This window comes from Lepisma saccharinum, chromosome 16 (assembly GCF_977018435.1).
Source record: "Lepisma saccharinum chromosome 16, izLepSacc3.1, whole genome shotgun sequence".
NCBI lineage: Eukaryota > Metazoa > Arthropoda > Insecta > Zygentoma > Lepismatidae > Lepisma > Lepisma saccharinum.
In genome coordinates, this window is record NC_139244.1 from 54,706,094 (window position 1) to 54,724,412 (window position 18,319).

The window sequence follows — 18,319 nt, forward strand, 5'->3', positions numbered from 1 at the left end:
ACTGTACATTTAGCACGTGACGTGATATTTATATATAGGCTGCATCACCTACCCCATCTTACCTCCCCAGTTATTTTTATATATAGCGCCGTGCATAAGCTGAAGATGACATAATATTGTTATCCAGGAATGCTTTATTTCCGATTTCATATGAGCATCATTGGATTATTGAGATGGGCGATGCCGCCAAATCTAGGCGGTGAAAAATAAGAATAATTTGCCATCACTTTAAAGCTGACCGTAATGGCAGCGCCCCCACCCCTCTGACACCTAAAATTATCCTAGGAGGCACTATATGCAGCTCTCGTTAATCTAGCTCCTTGAAAATCATCTTTAGCTCTATTAATGGTGAAATTTAGCTCTTTATGCACATCAGGTATGGCAACACTGCCAGGATGGCCGTATGAGGCAAGGAGAAATGGTTTATGGGACCATTATTTTATTCGTTCTCATGGGAATATCAAACATCCAATGTCGTAGAAAAGTACATGGACGGAAAAATGGCACGTTGAACTACGTACGTCATAGTAGTAGGAAAAGTCGAAACTCCCATTTGATTAGCCGTAATTTGAAGTTGAAGTTGATTTCCCATAAGGAATAATTGGGATTCTGTAAATACTTATTAATCATATTTTTCAAACATCGTGTATAGCTTACTAATCAACTTGAAAAACAGTTTCCACTTGCAACATGGGGATAAATTCATACGCGTTTTCATACTAGTTCCTTTCTTAAATAGCAATGCCCAATCTGACTATATTGAAATAAATGCACAACTGGTGCGTAATTGTCCCTCTTCGCCTTAGTGGGATCCGAACCACTATGTGACTCCACCGGGTATCGAACCCGGAACCCCTTGCTAAGAAAGCGACGACGTTGCAACTGCGCCATCAAGGAGCCCCTATTCGGATATTTGGATTATCCGAAATGTCCGGATATCCGAATGTGTGCATTATCCAGACAGTTTTACGGGCTATCCACATATTCTTTTATTCGTCATATTCGTATTTCACTGTACAGTACTTCATCAAATCTGTTCTATCCGGATTATTCGTTGTACACGAAATGGATATCAAATAAATAGAAATCCGGATGGTGTGGGCAAATTACTTTGCACCATGCCATGATGTATATCAGGAGCGTATATTCTAGGCTAGCTAGGCTACCTTAAAAGCCTGAAGTACAGCGCCTTGAATAACGTAGTGTGGAAAACGACCCAAGAAACTGGTTCCCCGAGACGATGACAAGTAGATGGCAGTGCGATCGACCCAGGTGCTAATTTTGTTATGAAAGTAATGCGGCTTAGTTAGTTTTTGGAATATATTGTGTAGATTTGTTTCTCTAGAAAGGCGGTAAGTGAATTGATGGAAACAGTTATATTTGTGGAGTGATTTGCAGTCACGAAATGGCATTAATTTGGAAAGAAAAGTAAAATAAAATTAATAAATAAATAGCATGCGTAACACAAGAAACATCGCAATGTGATTCCGGACGTCAGGTCTTGGACTGTGTATTAGAGTTTATTTTTCTATGTTATTAGAATATAAATAGTATCCTGAGAGATATTTCATACCGAGGCGACAAACCACAAATGTCGCTTGAAAGCGAGCAGTCGGAAATCAATGCAGCCTTTCGAACCGTAGGGACAAAAGCTCTGACTGCACCGTTTCCTCAAGGAGATTTTACACCAAAGCGACACGCGACAAACGATACGAGGATTTCACACCAAAGCGACACGGGTCATTCGGTGCAAGGCAACTTTCATACCGAAGTGACACATGTTGCTTGGAAAGGAGCCAATCAAGAGCAACATTTCACATCGTAGCGGCATGACGGGAAGCACAGGCCAGCGTTCGGTTGGTGAAATCCTCAAGCGATAAGTGTCGCGTGCCGCTTGTCGCTTTGGTGCGCAATCTCACTAAAGCAAGACACTCACTGCATCGCGTATGCGCGAACAACAAACCACGGCAACATGTTGCAAGCTATTGAGGAAATGGCCCAGTTTGAGCGACGCAGAAGCGACAAAGCGACACGTGTGGCTTATCGTGTCGCCTAGATCTGTTGTTGTAATGTGCGGTTTATCGTGTCGCCTATCTGTTGTTCGCAAGCAACGTTTGCCAATAGACTGAAGCCACCATGTCGCTTGTCACTTAGTTGGGAACTCCCCCTGTAGCGCGTCGCTTCGGTCTCAGCACCCTTCCTTTAAGGAACTTTCCGACCGAAGTAACAAGTAGCACGCGAATACGCCATATGAACGTGTCGTTTGCTGTTTGGACCCTCATGTGCTATGAATGATATTTTACAGTCTGGAAGTGTGTGTCACTAGTGTGACAGTGTGAACATCCCGTGTCGATTGTCCCATTGGTTTGAATGTTGCCTTACACTCATGTCGATGGCACTAAGAAAGTTTTGTGGGGTTCCCCTTGTCGTTTCATGCAATCATGATTATCATCATCGCCGTGATTAGTTTAAAGCGGAAGAAAAGAGACAGTAAATATCCAAAATACAAATGCTTCAGTGTGTATATCTTTAAAAGAAATGATAATGATGATAATAATAATGAACCTAATTCATACAAAAAAAAATTAGTTGCCAAGAACATTCCACGCGTATTTTTTCTCCCGTATTATTAACGAAAGTATGACGATAACAGGACGTGGTCGACTGTCTAGAATGTTCGTTAATATCTTCGCGACCACTGTACCAAATATCATAGCCATTATCACATTCATAGAAATGCTTCATGTAAAAGAATCAGACGTTGCAGCGAAAACTCCATTTACTTCCATTATAAGAAGTCGAACACCAAGCACCGGGGTCAACACCAGCGCCTTTAGCGGATCATTTTCGAGTGGAACCATCCAGAGAGCGCAGAACCATGCCGTTTTCCACACTACGTTATTCTAGGCGCTGTACCTGAAGTCTAGAGAATAAAATACAGGAGGAAAATCGATGAGAAATTATAACAGTAAAATGATGATGGTGATTCTGGAGTTGGCAACCTGATTTCCTGTGAGTTGGCAACCTGATTTCCTATGAGTTGGCAACCTGATTTCCTATGAGTTGGCAACCTGATTTCCTATGAGTTGGCAACCTGATTTCCTATGAGTTGGCAACCTGATTTCCTATGAGTTGGCAACCTGATTTCTTATGAGTTGGCAACCTGATTTCTTAGGGAGTTGGAAAACCTATTTCTATTGATAGTGAAATAGCCCAGATCTTGGACTCAGTATACGCCACTGATGTATACTGATGTATATGTATAAAGGGTAGGGCCCCATCCATTCTTCGATCTCTGCCATTTTGGAGGTGGTGATCAGCACCACGTTCCGGCCATCTTTAGCACGAACTTTATAAGATTTGATTGATTCGATTTGATTGAGTTGGCGTTTCAAGTCTACTTTATACACAGTAAGGCTAATCGGAACTGGACCTACAGTTTAAAGTGGGATCCGAACCACTATGTGCCTCCACGAACTTTATAAGAAACAATGCCGAATTGTCAACACGGAAAAATATCGATGCGACATATTGACTCTTAAAAAGTACATCATTTGTAGAACAGAATAGTTCATATTATCTGCCGCTAACATGTTGTTCCATATCAACTGAATATTTATTGTTTATTTTAGATACCCTCTTGATTTACAATGAATTTACACATACCCACCATTTCTCTTTCTCCCTTTGTCCCTCTTACATACAAAGACGCGCGAGCGTGAATTGAATTTTAAAGCTTGTATTGTAGTTCATAGATGACAGCACAATGTTCTCATCACTTTTTAAAACAAATATCACAAAAGGTAAATGATTTACAAGTGTTTTCCATATTTTGCATTTGCACACATTCATCATCTGGAAGATCTGATAAAATGCAATTTGAAATTAAACTACCAATAACAATAATTACACACTTCAAACAACTCATAAGTAGACAATTTTTTCTCAAGTTTTAACGAAAGTTTCGCTGTTCATATTTTTAAGTTCTGATTAGTTGTACGATTGTCTGTACCGTAGATGCCCAGCCCTTGCAAATCTTTGTAAACGTGAAATTCTGTCCACTCTTCAAATACACGATACAGTGTTAGATCAAAAAAGCTCCAAACTCTTAACGGTTCATGAACCTATAGTCGACACACCTTGGTCCTGAGAACCAAACAGAAATTTGTTTGCCTTGCATTAAGAAATGGTTGGCAGCAATGACGTGACTGGCCCAGCAGACTCCTAGCCCGGGGTTCCAAAACGTTTTCGTTTCACGGCGCCCTTAGATTGTCTTCCGCGGCGCCCAAGTCAGAATGTAGGACTATCTAACACTTGCAACGCTCAGTTAACGTGGTTAGGTTGCTTGCCTTATGTTAGAAAAATAAACACATATTTCAAATTCAGAAACAATTTATATGTAAAAAGTATTAAATAAGCACATATTTGGAATTAAGTGTCATTTCAGTGAATATATTGGAATTGGAACATTTCGCGGAGCCCCTGTAAGCCAGTCACAGCGCACACTTTGGGAACCACTGTCCTAGCCCTTTGTTCTCTTCTAGCCAGTGGAGTGGTTACGGTCAGGAGGGTGTTACTGTACCTCAAGCAACTAGAATTGGGTCCCCAGGACCCTTATGTGTCATTAGCGTTACTTTTTTTTTTGCATTATCGCGTGTATTGCAGCAACCAAGGTACGTATGCTGAACATTGTGAATGAAGAACACATCCTTGCAAACTTGGATGGTCTCCTAACAGATATTGATGATATCAGATGTGATGATAGTGAATTCTAGGTTAGTGAACATGAATCAGCTACAGAGGAAAGTTTACAGGAAAATGCTAATAAAGGTAAATCTACCAATGTAGAAGATGAAGACGAAGCTGACTATGGCAGTGAGAATTTCAAATTAAATTCCTTAGTAAAAACAGGTACAAAACTACAGCAGTACGTGATAGAATTCCGCAACACAATATTATCCTCGAAGTCTCGCTCTGAAGCTTGAATCAAACTGTAGTCGTTATTTTTTTAGTCTGCGTTTTATAATTAATATAATTTAGTATTTAATTATTGGTTATCTCCCATAACAAGGTTGAAGAGAAAGATATATACTCATTTCTACATATGTATGTTTTGTCACGTAGTAAATGTGTTTATCAGAAGGTACCTAGTATTTTTTTAAAAATATGAATATATTATTTTATCATATAAACACATTGTTACAACTACTAACAAACATACTTCAAGGTACCGTGAACGGAGTTTATATCTTTCAACATTACCTGCACATAAAAAGTAAAATAAGAAGCTGGGACGCCGGGACCCAGGTGTGTCTTTAAGTGTATTTTTTTTTTCGGTGTGTCGGTTACGAGTTAAATGATCGTCATATAATCTTTCACAAAGGCAACCATCAAGCTACTGAACACATCAATACTTGTTTTATTGCCATTTTTATTCTTACTAGTTATATGCGCTTCTTATTTTCCATTGTTGATATCCTGATATAAAATGTATTCGGTCAGGATTTTGCCGATGAGGAAACTTTTTGTAATGAGAGAAGGGGTCACTGGTGGTGCCCTGTAATGCCCCCTTACTGGCAATCCCAGTCTTCTCCTCTTTAAGTCTTAACAATGGCTATAATTTATTGGATTGTTGCAATAAACACATGCCCGAAACTTCTTGTTTCACATTTAGACAAAGTGAAGGATGTAAGCATATAGGCTAAAAGTAACCATTTCAAAACAATTTAATTATTATGCATTGTGTTACTATCATTCGATGGCTGGTTGTGCAGTCAAATACTCTTCCACGTTGGAAAGAGCATGTTGGAGGTCAAGGGGTCCGTTGCAACGCAGAAATGCAGGTGAATGTACTATATTGAACTAAGAGAGACACGGTTTTTGGAAGAATGGATAAGCACATTTTAATTTAAAAAAAAGATAACTACGTTTATAAATCTGTATATAGAAACTTGGATTTTTGTTAACAAGATTTAACACTGCTGATAGCCGGCCTCCGTGGCGGAGTGGTTAGCACAGCGCGCTACGAGGCCAGAGGTCCCAGGTTCGAATCCCTGCCTGGGCATGGTTGTGAGTGTCCCTTCATCAATTTCGTCATATCATTGCTCTTTTTTGTACGATTCTGGGGTTTCTTAAAATGTTAATATAGTGTTTCTAAATTAAGAGCAAATGCTATCATAAGATTTAATGACCTAGGTTAGGACCTATGTTCTGAGATATTTAGAACCGAAAGGCAATAGTTTAGTTTACTGTCTGGTAACATACACAAATTGGGGTAAGAATGTACAATACAGAGAATATCTTTCCTTACTTCTTATACTCACTAAATATGCAGTCCTGGTAACGTATCTGGAGTTAAGATTTGGGGTGACGTGTAAAAATTGTACACTTACGTCTATATATGTTGCAAAAGTACGTTCTTCATTACCGCGATCATTCTCCATACAGAAACATAGGAACCATGTTTGATGATATGAACAAGTGACGTTCGGCATACGTTGCTCTGTCTACAGCGTTGCCACACTGTTGCTTCGTTACTTGCAGAGCATTATTGTTGCTTCGTTGCCGGAATGCTATATAATCCCACAACCTGCGAGGAGAATGAGGAAGATGCGACAGTGAGAACGATGAGGTAGAACATCATGTGGAATGCGGACTTTGATTAGAGGTAAGTTTGGCAACTGTGTTCGAGAGTTCTTTTAGAAAAATGGCGTCTTCCAGTGAGGAAGCTAGTGCTACAAAACTTATAATTTGTTACAATATGTGCTCATTGGCAAAACATTTCACCGATATCCCCACGAACCATTTCCGGTAAAGTTAGGGTAATAAAGTATCTCCAATTTCGTTAATATTACAGGCCCGTAGCCAGGCAGGGGCCAGGGGGGCTCAGCCCCCTTGAACTGCCGTCAGCCCCCTTTTACATTAGGTAAACTATTTTGTATAACTTGTTTGCAGTAAAGAGTGAAAATGTAGATAACTCACAACTTTAAGGATAAATCCACAGAATATGAACAGTATCTATTACATTCGCTCATTTTGTTTATGAGCAGAAGTAGCTGCAAGTATTTAGAATATTCTCTAGACTTCAGAAAGTTCTTTCATAGGGGAGCTTCTTTATCTGTACCTTCACTGTCCCTGTTGCAACCTCCCGTTTAGACGGAAATCTGCGACTTTGATGTCACCATGCAAGTTCCCTCCTCATCTGGGTCAAAGGTCAACAACAGCTCCCAAGTTTTGGGAAGGAAGGGGAGTTTAATTGCTTCGGCCGGGGGTGGAATATACTGTAGGCACTGTGATTAAATATTGTGCGTTTTTTGTGTGTGATAGTTATACATATCTGTATTATCTAAAATAGTATGGGGTGTGTAAGAGATAATTTCAGTATCAGTCAATTAACACTTCAAGAGATGTTTTAAAAGATGTAGAAAATGTAGTATTTGTGTAGTATGTGATATTTATAAATGAATGAGCGCCTCCCCCCCACACACACATAATTGACCTTCATTTAATATTTTTTTAAAATGAACTTGGTTTACAAAGCCCCCCTGGAGCTACGGGCCTGTAATATTTGGTATATTAAGTAATTTTGGCCTTCTGATTAGTACATTGTGTACGGGTAGCCCCACGACCCATGCACGGATAGCCCCACAAACCATTCACGGACAGCCCCACAAACAATTTCCGGTAAGGTTAGGTTAGGTTAGGCAAGCTTAGTTAAACTTTTGTTCCTAAAACAATGCGATACATCTGTAAAAAAATCCACTTATATCGGTTTTCTCCCTATTTCCACACGTGACCCCCGCATTTTAACAACAGATTCGTGATCAGAAGGCCAAATTTAGTTAGTATACCAAATATTAACGAAATTGGAGACATTCTCTATATTGTAAATTCGCTCCGAAACTACTACCCAAAATTAAATTACAAATACGCCACTGAGTGGTCATTGCTCCCCCTAAGCCAAAAGCTTAATTCACACAGATTGATTCTAATTCGTGTAACTGCAATAGGTAAAAAAAAAGAAAGCTAAGTGCCTTTTAAATTCAAAACTTACAACTGATCCTAACACCTTCCAAGAAAACGATTCTAACAAGCCCTAACTGGGTGTTATCAAGGTTTCTTCGAAGGACGAAGAGGAAGCATTGTGACGACTCACATACCAAAACCAAGGAGGGCTGACTGGCTGGCTATCAGCTCACACACTTCGATTACACCCAACCCTTCTTTCGGTTTCACGCCTACCCCCTCCCCCGCCAAGAAACGAATGCTCTCAAGACATCTGGCTTCATTCGTTGCAAAAATATAACAGCACCATTTTACACGTGGAAAAGTGAACGCAGTCAGTACTTACATTATCAGCAAAACCTTGACTTCGGGAAAGAAAACTCGCGTGCAACTATCTCCACCCTACACAGCACTACACAGTACACACACTGAACGTTGTATTTTTAGAACCGTTCCAACTTCCCAGAGTTCCTTCCTACGACAACCCTTTTCCTCTCGGAAATTTTTTTCCCCTTCGCTTCGAGTACGTAGCAGACGAGGCTTCTCTCGCCTGGCACAAAACGCCCTCTAGAGAACGCGCGATGACGTCATAAGTGCAGCTGGCTCTTGTCCTCTTTATTGCCTTGGTGCGAAAAATTGAAGAAAGAAAAGAGCATTGCGTAGATTAAAAATGCCAAGAAATTACTTTTTAACAGGGCTGTAGTCGAGGGTTCACGGCGCATACAATCTGGTTAACCTTACTCATTAGCGTATACTTTATGCTACAATGAGTACACCCTTATACTTTCGTCACGTTTATATTAATTAATGTAATTTGCAGTATCGTGGAGTCTGATTGCTTTCGGAACATCTCCAGCGGTCTAGCCAGCGAACCTACCAACAGCCTACAGCGTGAGCAAGAGGGCTAACGATTGGTGCTGGGTTGAGATGACGTCAGAGTCTCGCTTGTTGATTGGAGGTTTCGAGAGTTGCGGCTCGCTTCGAAACTACAAACGCAGAGCAGTCAGAGACGTTATGGAAGCCATCTCTGCGCCACCTCCCCCAAACTTTCATTTCTGCGCACCTACTCGTTAAAAAGAAGCTTTTCTTTCTACAGCCTACATTTATATTAGACACAAATATGAAAATACATCCTTGTAATTTGATTTGATTGATTGAGTTGGTGTTTTAAGTCCACTTTATGCACAGTATGGCCAATCGGGACTGGACCTACAATTTAAAGTGGGATCCGAACCTCCATGTACCTCCACCGGGTATCGAACCCGGGACCCCTTGATTACAAGGCGACGACGCTGCCACTGCGCCACCGGGTAGGCCTATCCATGTAATTTGAATCAATGTAAAAACTGGTACGAAAGGTTAAGACAACAGACAACTGGCAACTGAACATCGCATCGGTGACGTGCACGGAACACTGCATGGCAATATTGCAAGGAATATTTTTTGTGAAAAATGACAAAACTATCAACCACGTTATAGCGAGGAACGCGTCAAGTAGACCAACCAGAAGTGAACCAACGATACGAAAAATGGTAATAAATCAAGGTTGTTTAAGTCCACTTTATACACAGTAAAGCTATTCGGGACTGGACCTACAGTTTAAAGTGGGATCCGACCCACTATCTGCCACCACCGGGTATCGAACCAGGGAACCCTAGATTTCAAGGCGACAACGCTACAACTACATCATCGGGGAGACCAAATAAATCAAGGTATTGAAAAGGAAGTGGTAATATCGAATTTTGGGCCTACATGTCCAATTATTTGCAAATCTCGTTGTAAGGTTGAAAGTCAGCGTTGCAAGCGCATTTTCTAGCCTGTCGTCTACTCTTCGATGACTTGAACTATTCAGCTAATGAAGGTTTTCTTCTAATCTGGTAATTCACTTTCTACTTTTCTAGTGATTAACATTTTCTGTTGGAGTTGTAGGGGCGTAAAAATATATGTTTGGTTGAAAATTTATTTTAACGCCGAAAGGAAAACTGTTGTGAATTTTCGGTCTTTCTTAATGTACCATTCTTACTGCGCCCCCGAAGCTCGTGCCCCCCCCCCCCGCTACACCACTGGTAATTTTGCCATTACTGCAGTGAGCTCATATTCCTCAAGCAACACCGTGTCGCTTCGGTGTGAAATCTCCCTAAATAATAATATTTATTTTCCCAAAACAATTGGCGGCGGACAGTAGAGGCAATATCATTAAATACGACAAATCAGGTCTGCATTTCAGTTTTGAGAACTGAGACGATGAAAATAAGAGAGATTGTTTTATTTTTGTGCTCATTTTCTATGTGTTTTTCACTTTTAGTGTATTTAGCAGTATTTAAAATTGTTAACAATATACAAGGTGATGTGTGCCTGTGTTTGTGCACAGTAAGGCTAATCGGGACTGGACCTACAGTTTAAAGTGGGATCCAACGTGCGTCCACGGGTATCGAACCCGGAACCCCTTGGTTACTAGGCCACGACGTTACCACCACGCAATCGGGAGAGGTCCGTATACAAGATGATAATGCACAAAGCAATATCAACACGAAAATAAAATATGATAACATGGTGTTCTGGAGTATATAAAAAAGTGTTCAAAAAGTGACGCAACCTTATGGAAAATCTCATGAATTGTTCTTGTTTCGTTATACCTGAATACCCGAAAACACTATGGTCGTTGGTTCATGGAATCTGTAACGCGAGAAGGGAAGGAGCTCAATGATTGGTACTGGACTCGGGCATCGGCCAGTGACAACCCACATGTGATGAAGGAGTTGCCTCTGCATTCACAGAAAATTTGCGTTTGGTGTGCCATATCAAGCAGTCGCGTGTTCATTACATTCTCTGAACAGACCGTGGACCTCTGAACGGTATGTGACAATGGTGAGAGAATTTGTTAACACGTTGTCAGCTGAGAAGTTGGAACGCAGATGGTTTCAACAGGACAATACCACAGCCCACACAGCTGGGAACACAATGCGTTACTTGGGAGAGTGTTTTCCAGGACGAGTGATCTCAGTGGGATTATGGCCACCGCGATCTCCATATTTATGGTGACGTGTAAAAATTGTACACTTACGTCTATATATGTTGCAAAAGTACGTTCTTCATTACCGCGATCATTCTCCATACAGAAACATAGGAACCATGTTTGATGATATGAACAAGTGACGTTCGGCATACGTTGCTCTGTCTACAGCGTTGCCACACTGTTGCTTCGTTACTTGCAGAGCATGGTTGCGAGTGTCCCTTCATCAATTTCGTCATATCATTGCTCTTTTTTGTACGATTCTGGGGTTTCTTAAAATGTTAATATAGTGTTTCTAAATTAAGAGCAAATGCTATCATAAGATTTAATGACCTATGTTCTGAGGTATTTAGAACCGAAAGGCAATAGTTTAATTTACTGACTGGTAACATACACAAATTGGGGTAAGAATGTACAATACAGAGAATATCTTCCTTTACTTCTTATACTCACTAAATATGCAGTCCTGGTAACGTATCTGGAGTCTGGAGGCTGTGGTGGACCGGTAGGATCTGTGCCTAGACTTGAGGGATGGTCATATTGAGTTATACTGATTTTGTGTCCTACTGTGATATATGTTTCAGAACATATTGTATTTTGTGAAATAGATCCTGTTCATGCAGAAATGTATATTGACTTTATAATCACCCTGTACTTCATTTCTACACCGTCCGTTGTTAGGCTCACGTTACTTGTAATGGAAAAAAGTAACTCCATTACAGTTCTGTTCTTACTTCTAAAATTAGTTACTTACTGTTAGAATTCGTTAAAAAAGTAACTGCTGCATGAACTGACTCGTACAGTCAACGGCAAAGATTATGTTAGGCAAATTGTCTACCGCTATTTTCATTACTTTTTTTACTCAACATTCTATGTTTTTTTAGGAATGAAACTATGTTTGTTCGAAGCAGGCATTGTCCTCTGTTTATTGACGTCATTTTTTCAATTCATTACCATCACATTGCGTAATACAGATCGAATGAAAATAATGGTGGACAATTCGCCTACTGTTTCTTTTGCCGTTGTGGGTACAAAAGGGAGAAGGTAGGTCAAGTGGGGACGTTCGTTTTTCACTGATTAATGCTGCTTTGCTACCTGGGAAGCACCGCGGAATTACCATTCCTGTCCGTTTATATGCCAGTTTGAATCGGGTCGTGGACGCGGTAGCACGACCTTCTATTTTCTACGAAGTTCTCAATTTTGGTAAGCACAGCATTGATTCTTCAAGTTTAAAGTTAGATTTTGACACACGTGTTGATAGGTTATCTTAAATAACCCGTGGCTCGACAGCCCTTGAAGGGCCTAGGTCAATCTCCCGACTGCCAGTCTCCTTCCCAGAATCCTACCTAGAGGTGTGACCTTCAACCAGTAATGGGGTGACGTGGGGTCCGCAATTCAAACGACCAGCCGTTGTAGATTTCCGAGACCGGGTTACGCTACTCACTCGTAGCTCCCCAATTTCCTCACGATGGTGGGTGGCCACCGGCCATGGAGGAGGACTAGGTTATCTTACATCCTTTCTAGAGTCCGTTACTGTCTGCTAAAACGGAGACGTTGAACGCCACTGGCCAATATTGAGATATATGTTTTACCTACTAGGCCTAATCTTTAATTCTCGGACAAATCTGCGCTATTATGTTGTTTATTAAGCGTAGATGTTTAAAAAACAAAAATGACAAAAAAATCCCTGTCTTATAATTTTATTGTATTTTCCTGGTTAACTTGACTTTCTTTTTTCTTTTAAGTTTTTGTTCCCTGTTTCTGCGCGGCTCTGAGGTCAATCCAGCCTCTTATCAATGGTGTCCCGACAGAACGTACCAACGACAAAACGTACCACTTGGGTTTTCGCGACGAAACGTACCACTCAGACAAATATTTACTCCGCGACAAAACGTACCACTTCAAGGAAAACTAACTTTGGCCTTCTGATCAGTAGTACATTATGCACGGGTAGCCCCACAAACCATTGACGGATAGCCCAACGAACCATTTCCGGTAAGGTTAGTAGATTAGGCAAGCATAGTTATAATTTTGTTCGTAAAACAAGGCGATACAGCTTTAAAAGAAAATTCAACTTACATCAGAGACAATATTGTAAAGATAAAGTGCTCCCCTGTGCTTAGCACCACGCCATGAAGGCGTATAGGGGGTGTGGGGGTATATTGTTGCTGCTAAAATAACTAAAATGAAAATCGAAAAAAAAGACGAAAAGATAAAACAAATGAAAAACATGTGAACGACAGCTTAACCACAGCTGATTTTAAAAACGCCAAAATAGCTATATACGAGTATGCATTAAATAGTAATTTTGCCAGTCCAAAGCCTGGATAAAGTGTGATGGAAATCAGCAAAACTAGAGAAAATCGTAAAATCGTAATTTCTATAAATGATTTTTGTAGAAGACCCTTCGCAGGTAGTCGGTCAGGTGGTAGGTACGTTTTGTCGGTGGCACGTTCGGTCGCGTATTCCTTATCAATGGGTACCTGGGGGGGTAAAGGCGGCCGGCCGTTATGCTGATCACATCATCCCAACTATGGTCGAGATCGAGAATATGTGGAGCTCTATACCTCAACATCACCCAATATCCGTGCTTCGCCGATGGCGCTGTGGTAGCGTCGTCGCCTTGTAATCTAGGGGTCCCGAGTTCGATACACGGTGGAGACACATAGTGATTCGGGTCCAACTTTAAACTGTAGGTCCAGTCCTGGTTAGCCTTACTGTGCATAAAGTAGACTCAAAACTCCAACTCAATCCACATGCTTTCATGGCATGTGTGCACACGCACAGGGGCAGCTTTTTCCGCCGCAACCGAATTGCGCACACTTTAGATCCAGGATTGCGCACAAACCTCATTGACCTGTTTTGCGCACAGATTTTGATAAAACGTTGCCACTTTGATAGCTTTAAAGTCTGTGCGCAAAACTGTGTTGTTTTCTTTAGACAAGAAGACAAAGAGAAATTAGAAATAAAATAGTAAATCTCTTAAGGATTAAATAAAAAATATAATTTGACCAGTAAATGTAGCAAGTCAAGATAAGTTAGGTTAGGTTAGGCAAAACACAGCAAACACAACAGAAGTGAGAACGGCTTGAGGACATTTTGCATCTGACAACATCGCCTCATTTTTTTGTGCGCAATCCTGTATATTGTGACAGCTTGTCAACGGCTTATCAGACACCACTGACAAAACCGGAAAAGTGTGCGCAATACGGCTGTAGCCGCTTTTCCCTTAGCAAAATTCTACATTAGACCTCGAATTTACATTGTTTGATATGAGTACCCCATTTTTCCCAAACGGAGACATTGCATATTTTCCAGAAAGAATGTTTTTTTTCTGCCTCCCATAATTATTATTATTATTTTTTTTTACACACACACACACAAACAAGCTTCTTTCACTGATAGTCTAGGGCCTATGCAGAAAAGTTTCACATTTTTTTCGTTGGTAACTTTGCTCTTGGTAGGCCAAAATATGAGTGTCCCCATTTTGGACGAATCTCACCAAACTATGTAGTTACTTCCAAAACTGCATCACTGCATACAAGCAATCACTTTGTTAAAGGGAGATTAAAGAGCGAATTGTTTCGCTATCGAGTGCATTGCCCTCTGCTAGGAGTTGCAATCATGAAACAAACCCTTCACGAGCTCCTAATGAGACGAAGGTTCTTCTTCCAACGCTGTGAAAGACGAGCCGTGACCCAGAAAGCTTCTTCCATAGGCCACTAACAAGATCCACAGCAGCTTCTTTTATGCGACGCGATGAGGCTTCTTTCGGTGACAAGTCTTAATCGCATTTTCTCAATAAGAAAAGTCACGTGGTGCAGACAAGACCGAAGGCTCTGTGCGTTTATGATGATCGGTGTCTCGGTTGATTTACTAAAAGACTGTTTGAGCAACGACGCCAGATGGAGAGAAAGTAATAACAGTTGGGCTAAAAAGTTCGTAGGCTAACATAGTAAAAAATATTTTTTTGACAAAATTCGATTTTATTATTCAATATAGTTGCCTTCGAGGGCGATACAACGATTATAGCGGTCATACAATTTTTCGATGCCATTTTTATAGTACGATTTCTCTTTAGCCTCAAAATAGGCCTCAGTTTCTGCGATTAACTCTTCATCAGTGCTAAATTTCTTTCCAGCGAGCATTCTTTTAAGGTCTGTAAACAGGAAAAAGTCACTGGGGGCCAGATCTGGAGAATATGATGGATGGGGAAGCAATTCGTAGTCTAATTCATATAATTTTGCCATCGTTTTCATTGATTTGTGACACGGTGCATTGTCTTGATGAAACAGCACTTTTTTCTTCTTCAAATGGGGCCGTTTTTTCGTGATTTCATCCTTTAAACGCTCCAACAACGCTATGTAATAATCGCTGTTGATGGTCTGGCCCTTTTTGAGGTAATCGATGAATATAATACCATGCGCATCCCAGAATACTGATGCCATAACCTTGCCAGCCGACTGTTGCATCTTTCCACGCTTTGGATTCGGTTCATCACGTGCAGTCCACTCGGCTGACTGTCGATTGGACTCTGGAGTGTAGTTATGGAGCCATGTTTCATCCATTGTAATATATCGACGGAAAAATTCGTGTTTATTACGGTTGAATATCGCTAAACATTGCTCCGAATCATCAAAACGTAGTTGCTTTTGATCGATTGTGAGCACGCGCGGCACCCATTTTGCACACAGCTTTCGCATGTTCAAATATTCATGCACAATATGTCCAACACGTTCCTTTGATATTTTTAAAGTATCAGCTATCTCGATCAACTTCACTTTACGATCATTTAAAATTATTTTGTGGACTTTTTTGATGTTTTCGTCGGTAACAGCCTCTTTGGGGCGTCCACTGCGTGCATCGTCTTCGATGCTCATTTCGCCTAGTTTAAATTTAGCAAACCACTTCTCAACGGTTGATTTTCCTGGTGCAGAGTCCGAATAATGTTTATCAAGCCAAGCCTTGGCTTCAACAGTATTTTTTTTCGCCAAAAAGCAATGCTTTATTAACACACGATATTCTTTTTTATCCATTTTTTCACAATAACAAAAGCTGCTTCACTCACAATGCTATATCTCACGAACTAATTATCCGGCAGCTGTGAAATTTATACACGTATCTTTTGAAGGTTAGTACTAAGTAAAAATCACATGGATTTAATTCTAGTAACGCCATCTATGAGTCAGCCTACGAACTTTTCAGCCCAACTGTTAGGATATGCATCAGTGGACTTCGTTGAAGGTATCATGAGTGAGAATAACTGCGTATCATTGCAATATGAATAAAATGCAAAATAAATGAAGAAATTATCAATAAGTTTCTACATTACTAAAAATTATGTAACATATTCTATAGACCAAATCAGCATAAGAACCTGCCGTACTCACTTCTTTACGACACGAAAAGTGTAGTACATAATTGAAGACTTTACAGTGAGGGAAATTCTAGAAACATCTATTGAAGCACTGGAGTACACAAGGGGGATGAAGGTGTTGCAGCCCCCTTCGAAATTTTCAGAAAATTATTATTTTCAAATAAAAGCAGGAAAAAACTCGGGGGGGGAAGCAGTTGTAAATACAAACTCGCCTAAAAATGACCCCCCCCCCTATTTCCATTTTTGGGAGTGGAAAATGTTTTGATATACGAAATATCCTACTGTGTATTCAGCCTCCCTAGAAAGCAGCTTTGCACAATCCCAGCCCCTCCCGAGAAAATTATGCGTACGCCACTGTCTTGAAGTATCAGGAGTTACTTTTCCTTACCCTCGAAAAGTAAAATAAAAAAATAGTAATCAAAGGAGAGAACTCCTCCTAATCCCTCTTCAAATACCATCCTACACAGAGAGAGAGAGAGAGAGAGAGAGAGAGAGAGAGAGAAAGAGAGAGACAGCCACCTCCGTGGCGAACTGGTTAGTTCAGAGCGCTGCAACGTCAGGGTTTTCGGGTTCAAATCCAGACCTGGTCATGGGTGTTCTATGTGAATGTTCCTTCATCAATTTTATCATTCTGCTTTTCGCGATTAGCCAAAAGTAGCAGAAATAAGAAGTAAAAGAAACCAAATCAGTGAATCATCATACACAGATAGCATTGCATAAGGCACCTGAACCCAATATGGCCTACCTAAAGTTTGCGATTACTTGAGATGGTGTACAAAGTCAGAATGGTAAAACTAATGGTAAGATTTAAACGAGGGAACATTTCTGGACGTTTACTGAAAATTGGAGTCAGTTTCAAATAATAACATGGGTGCAGGGAAGATTTTGTTAAAAGTAACGTTTAGGCCATATTGGTATACATATGTACCCAATATGGCCTAGTGATAGATGTATTTAGTTCTTTCACATAAAAAATGCAACATAAATTGAAAAGAAAGTACTACAACGTTATTTTTATAGGTAGATAAGTATATTGATACATGTGAGATTACACAAAGAAGTAACATTATTTACAAACCTATAAACAAGGAAGTGACGTGTCAAAACTTGTCATCAGAAGGCACAAATTACACATCACAATTTGGGCAAATGAAAGGTCCTTCATCATCCTTAGTGACTCCTACACACTCTATGCGAACATAAAAGTAACAAATGTCACATGTGCGTATGTCTTTCACGATATATTCCTATGTAGGCCAAAGGAATATCTTACATACTGATCTTTTTTCCTTCGTTATAAACAAGACTAGATTAAAGTGTAAACTAAGTACATTGTTGTAAAGCACAAATTATGAGCTATCATAATATGGACACCTATCACTTGGAAGATGCACTAAGTAATAACTCACATATGCAATATTAGATCACGTAGAAGACAATCACAGGGTCCAGCTATTTCGCTTTTTTGTCCTCAAGTTACTGCACTACAACCAACAGGTTTGATCACGTCATTCGGAAAGTCTAAATGACATGCTAACGCCATCTGTTGAATCAATCTTGTAACTACTTGGAAACAGCAAATATGCCATATTGGGTACTACGCCATATTGGGCTCAGGTACCTTACATACTGTATGTGTGTGTATGAAATTTCTGTACCCTATTAGAAACCAAAGCTTTAAGGCTCGCTGGACCTTTGGCAGAGTCCAGCGAAGCCGTTTTCGAAATTTCCTCTTCTTTGCAAAATCCGCTATGATATTTCAAAATCTGAAAAATTGAGGACTACAAGTGGTAAACGTTGTAAGTGCCAAAAGCGAAAGTGTTGGGAAATCGCATCGTTCAGCACATCAGCCCGTACGAACGTTCACACTACTGCCTTTTTACACGTCCTTTGAACTACTTAGGGCTACCAGCTACTTTTCACGT

General features: G+C 40.3%; 1 protein-coding gene across 5 annotated transcripts in view; it reads right to left on the reverse strand.

Annotated features, from left to right (window-relative positions):
* Nucleotides 1-18,319, reverse strand: part of LOC146000484 (uncharacterized) — a 349,277-nt gene that overhangs the window by 242,124 nt on the left and 88,834 nt on the right. The window contains exon 1 of one of the 5 annotated variants that reach the window (XM_083138167.1): nucleotides 8,351-8,530. The exons of 3 other annotated variants lie outside the window; for them this stretch is intronic. The gene's annotated coding sequence lies outside the window, so the exon portion shown is untranslated. Of the gene's footprint in view, nucleotides 1-8,350; nucleotides 8,531-18,319 lie in introns of those variants that run through there. One more of the 5 variants, XM_083138200.1, reaches the window with a different exon arrangement.